The following is a 6000-nucleotide window of genomic DNA, read 5'->3' on the forward strand; positions in this document are numbered from 1 at the left end:
CTTGAGTTGTCAGCATGTGACAGGTCCACATCTCTATCTTATTTCAACAAAAGTATCCTGCTTCAACCCACTTATTTCTTTCACCAATCCACTCGTTTCACATAAAACGGTAGACATTATTTTCAGCTCTGTCTGAGCATGGAATTATGAATACTTAATATGATATGATTCATTGTTTTCTGTTCTTTTCAAAGGCCTTTTCTCTGTCAGTAATCAGCTGGTGGGTAGTACCTGTAGAGGATAGCATTAGTCCCCTGTATATCCAATAAAGGGGAAAATTACATTAGCTCCAGGGCAGCTCCACATCTTAACGTGCAGAATACCTCAGCAGGCTTGCCTCCCTGTCTTCCACTTATAGCAATCAGACTAATGTACTTCAAAATACCAACAATGCATTTTGGAAAATAGTATTTTACCTCAATAGTTCCCTGCCTAATAATTCCATTACTTCTCTGATCTGGCTACATCAGCTCGGTACACGGTATAATGCATGATAGATTTCAACCATTTCTGACACCATAGGTCCATGTTAGCTTTTAAAGAGTCTGACACAGTGTGCCAAAATCCTGTAACCTATTATGTGTTTGCTAGGTCGTACTGTGTAATATAAAGATTAGTTATTTACTCAATAACAAAATGCACCTTGCCTACTGGCACCCTTTCTTCACTTCTCACACTCTCAGCTTCTTTCTCCACTGTGGCAATTGGAAATCCATGGGGGTTGTGTGTGTGTGTGTGTGTGTGTGTGTGTGTGTGCGTGTGTGTGTGTGTGTGTGCGTGTTGTGTGTGTGCTGTGTGTCGTTTCCGCGTGAGAGATCGACGAGAGGCGTGTTGTGAGGAGTAGAGACGAATGTCAGTGCTGTGATAGCCAGACATTACATAACGATATCAAGGTTCTTAACTTTTCCACTCTCCCACACACCTGCTCTTCCCATTTGTCTTCTTTATCACACACACATAGGGGGGTATTTACTTAGGATTTGTAGCCCCTCTTTGCAGATATTTACAAAAAGGTCGCACTGAGAAAATATTGTGTGTTTGGATTCATGCAATATGTATTTTAGGGTGTTCGTCTCAAGCGATGCAAAACATGGCGTAAGAGATGAAAATTTTTACAAATAGAGGCTGCAACAGATTTAGTCATTGTCGATTACATTTTGCATCCGAATAAAGAAAGTGTAATGGCTTGTCTATAATACACAGGAGGTGTTTCTGCCATGTTCGTCTGACAACTATTATTTTAATTTATAAAGATGTATACACTTTTTATTTATTTACTTATTATTATGTATTTATTTATTTTTAATTTTATATACTGAGATGATGTGTATGTATAACAAGTGATACAATGTAATACGTTTGGGGATTGGTGACAAAGCTGACGTGAGTAAATACAAACAGCAACAAATGGTTATGATTGAATATGGATTGAAAGTGTAACCAAAGGACTGTAGCTCTTAAGATGTAGGGTGTGTGTATTAGAGACGGTGCAGGGCAGTCTGTGAAGTTTATTTGTAAAGTTTGACTGTGTATTGGGCTTGTAGCCCTGCCAGAATGTGAGTGACACGCACAACAACACTGCACCTGAACGCATTCTGAGTAGACACTGGTGTAGTACTGAAGCTTTTGCTGCTGTGCTGCTAGCGTGCTACTCACTACCCCACATGTGTAGACACGGTGTAAATTCTGTTTTATTGGAAGCAAGAGTGTAAAGTCAACTTTGGTCCCTCTTCAGTAACCGTTCAGATAACTAGCGACTGAGCAAAAACTTAACTTTATTTATTTATTTGCTGCTTCAGTGGTTTAATTTCTTTCTCTGCTATAGTAATTTAGAAGTGTACTCCAGGGTGTGTCAGTACACCGTGATGTCACTCTAAAGTACTTGCACCGTGGGTCTCTGAAACCGTTTAAACAGTTTATGTGGGGTGGTATCGCTTCCAATTTTTGGCGACATCTGTCTTGTGTTACTTTTGAGTTTTGATGCATTTATTGAAAGTCACTTTGGACAAAAGCATCTGCCAACTAAATCTAATGTAAAGAGCTTAAATGGCAGCACTTACAAAAAAATTCTATAAAACATTATTTATTAATATTATAAAAAAAATTCTGTCTACCCCCAGTAAATTGTGGTTGGCTTTCTTAACATTTACCATAATGTCTTGGCAAAAAGATTACCGCTAATCTGCCTTTTATATATTATGTTACATTAAGATCTGATCTGGGACCAACCGAATCATAAATAAATGAAAGATTTTAGCTTTTTCATTGTGAGTGTGTTTGCTCTGACAATTTCTACAGTGTATACCGTAGCTTCGATTAAATTCACCATGACGACCGCACAGTTGGCATTGTGTGTTTGCCAAGAGATGCCAGGCCTCAACAATGGTCTTGTAATGCATGTCTGTTTTTTTTCCGAGGGAGGGAGAATGGGAGCAAAGCAGAGACTAAGCTCCCTAAATGTCATCCTGAACCTCTTGTTTGGTGACGGCAACAATGGGTTAGGCGAAATGCGAGGTTAGTTGCCAGGTGTGCATGGATAGGTCTTAAATGGGGCTACTGCCCACAACCACCCTCCTATTATGTGTTCATTAATGTATTCTTTTCATTATCTGTCACCTTCACCTTAAAACAGGGAACGATATTCATGACAAAAAGGTACGCCGTGAAGGTCAGTCCGCCCCCTCCCCTTGAAAATTGAAATCCGGGAGTGCCCGCTTTAATTGCCTGCCGCTTTGACTCCAAAAATGTCTGTGCGCTCCATCTTGGCAGTAATGCTGGCTGCTTAAGAGGCAGGGAGATGAGAAAAGGGAGTAAAGGGTATGAGCCACCCAGAGCTTGCTAACTGTCACCACAGACCCAGAGGGGAGAGAAGGAGGAGGAGAGAGGGGAGGGAAGACAAGGCTGACTGCTCTAACACTCTTACACATATCATCATATCTGTATGATCAGTGGGGTGGAGGAAGAGGGAGGGCAGGTTGAAACCCCGGAGCGGAACTGACGGCTACACCTGTCCTCTCTCCTCCTCTCTCCCTCTCTGTCTTGTTCTTTCATTGTCTCTCTCTCTCGCTCATCTCCCCTCGCCAGGGTCCTCAGGGTTAAGATTGTTTATCTCTCTCTCTCATGTTCTCTTGCTGTCTCTCTGTGCCCTATGGTCCAGTATTCCTCCCGGTGTTTCTCTCTCTCTCTCTCTCTCTGTCTCTCTATCCCTCTCTCTTTTTCCCCACATGGGTCCCTCCATCCTCCCTGACTCCCCCCTGCCTCCCTGCCGTAGAGATTCTCTCCTAATCCCTGGAAGTTTGGAACTAATGAACTAACTGCTGAGCCGCTGCCACGGAGCTTGGTCCCAAACTATACTGTACTTCACACTCGATTTCCTCTCCAGATGGCATGGTGGCGCGGCCGACACGACGGGGAGCACCTCTTGCACACCAGCACGCGCCTGCAAATGCACACGAGTAGACAAGACATGCAGAACACAAACATGCACACATGGGAGAGTGTGCACTTGCAGACACATGCAGACATTCACACACAAATGCACGCACAAGCACATACACAAATTGTTACAGCCCACTGTACGTCAGTCAAGCATGACAGAGGACCAGTGTCCTGCATTCACTTTCAGCACATTACAGAATCAGGGCCACTTGTTAGTGCTTAAAATGAGTTCATTCACGATTTTGATCATCTGAAGGTTTATAAACCATCTCAAATAACTTTGTTGATACTGATCAACCCCGCAGTAGCATTTATTGGGCCCACGTGGAAGCTAGAAACCCATCACTCCTGGATACGGTTTTATGAGTACATGGATGTGATTACATCCAAACCTACTTGATTCCAAGTTTAATTGGTGCAGTTACTCTGTTTGATGGTCCTAATTAGCAAAAGTACAGGAATTACATTTTAGAGGAGATATTAGAGATTGCAGTTTAAAGTCTTCTCACCATTCTTTTTAATTAATGAACAGTTACAGGTACTTCATACTTCATGATACAGATGTACAGGAAATACTGATTATTGTTAATTACCAGTCATCTTCCATGTTGTACTTAAAGAGTTACCATATAACCATAGAATATAATTCAGTCTTATGCAGTCCTAAGACAAACTACAGCTTCATAAAGGACACAATTATTGTTGGTCAGTTGTATTATAACTGTAACGTCTTATGCAAGGGTGATCATAGGCCTAAATTGATGAAAGTCACAGTAAAGTGAAGGTGAGTCACATTTACTAGTCATTACTAATGACTCATTAGTAATGTATTTTCAATTACTTTACTAAAAGACTGTTCTGTTTCTTGCTTTGAGGCCTGTAATGAATGACTGAGAAACAGATGGTTACTTGTCTATGTAGTAGTAGTTAATTCCTAAAATAAACCATTAACCCTGACTGTTTAACCTTATGTCCTTCCCCTAAACGACTAGCCACTGGTCTGGAGACCGACCTTTGTAGTTGCAGTGAGAGCAGCTGAGGAAAGAATAGATGGCACCTTGTATAGAGTGAATGACATTATTACGCTTTATTACCTTTTTCTGGTTGTAGCGCAGTCAATCTATGAGCTGTGGTCTATATGCATGAACTGTGTCTGACACCAGAGATTTTCAACTTAACATAAATTATGCAGCCAACTGTCAACTGATACATGACCTCAGTTCAATGCTCACTGTGTTATTACAGAGGACACTGAAAGATCTGCTCTCCATTTAAGTGGATTCAAATGACTAAACTCTTGACAGAAAGAGCTCCTGGGAAATAATGTTAGCCAGTTGAATTATGAATACTGAACATTTGTAGTTAGCATGCGTCAGTATGTGTGTGTATTTACATCTGTGTATATACATGATCTTGTGTATGTATGTGTGTGTGTGTGTGTGTGTTTGTATGCTTGTGCGCTCAACACCTCAGAGGGCCCAGGAGACTCGAGAGAAACTCCCAGTCAGGCTGCCAAGACTCACAAACGGGATGTGAGCTGCTCAGCCAGAAAATAGACCCTGTCCCAGCCAGATCAGAAAGACCCTCATTCCAAACCTTACTGTCTGTCACAGTGCATGTGTGTGTGTTAGTGTCATGTGTCAGGTATCGATTGGAGTCCTTTGGGAGGGTATGATAGGCGAGCGAGAGGTCAGGGTACATAGGAGAGTGATGACAGCGCTGTGATTAGCATTCGTTGCTCAGGTGTGGAGAGGGCTAGTCTGTTGTTGGAGCACATAGAAAGTGGAGGGATTGAAAGGAGTGAGTGTTTTAAACACTTTTTCTCATGCGTGGCTTTTTAGATATCAATATAAGTTATAGATAACATTTGAGTTTTCTCTGGTCTTTTGATTTGTCTTTTGAAATGCAGCTCCAGATACCGTGGGTTAAAGGCGAGGACTAAGGCAGAGTGAGGGAATCGGAAAATGCTGAGACATAGAGAACAGAGAGGCCCTCTCTCCCTCTCTCATTATCCTGTTACACTCTTGTGTTTTCACTGGCAGAGCCGCCGCCCGCACCGCTCTGTGCTACGTGGGCTGCGCAACGCAACACTTGGAGAGTAACCCCAGTAGGAGGAGTGATGATGGAGAAGGCAACGAGGAGAGGAAAACATGAAAGAATGGGAGGAGGAGGAAAGGAATGAAGCAGATGTTGGCGCAAGAGGGGGAAAAAATAAGCAACGCTATACCTCTTCTCTTATTTTGCAAGAAATTACTTTTTTTTAGTTTTAATCTTCTGTCTAATGCCAAGGCATGTTAAGTAATCAAACCCCAGCTAGCTATTTGAAACATTGTCAAATTATGCTATGCTGCTAAAAAAAATAATAACAATATAGATGAAAGAGATCAAATTGGAAATAAAATATAATTATATATAGCCATATCAGATTTGTTCAATATAAAAATTATATAAAGGTTACACTTGAGGTTAATACATTAGCCTAAGTCACTGGTCCAATCTGGGGGTCTGGACCCCTACTAGGGGTTGCTGAAAATCTACAAGGGGTCGTGAGGCCTTCTTGAT

At 41.7% G+C, this 6000-nt stretch overlaps 1 protein-coding gene across 1 annotated transcript in view; it reads left to right on the forward strand.

Moving 5' to 3' along the window:
- Positions 1–6000, forward strand: part of clybl (citrate lyase beta like) — a gene marked incomplete at its 3' end in the record, with an annotated part of 53091 nt that overhangs the window by 33507 nt on the left and 13584 nt on the right.

The sequence above is a fragment of the Morone saxatilis genome, unplaced genomic scaffold, assembly GCF_004916995.1.
Source record: "Morone saxatilis isolate NCDOM2014 unplaced genomic scaffold, NCSU_SB_2.0 Contig5, whole genome shotgun sequence".
NCBI lineage: Eukaryota > Metazoa > Chordata > Actinopteri > Moronidae > Morone > Morone saxatilis.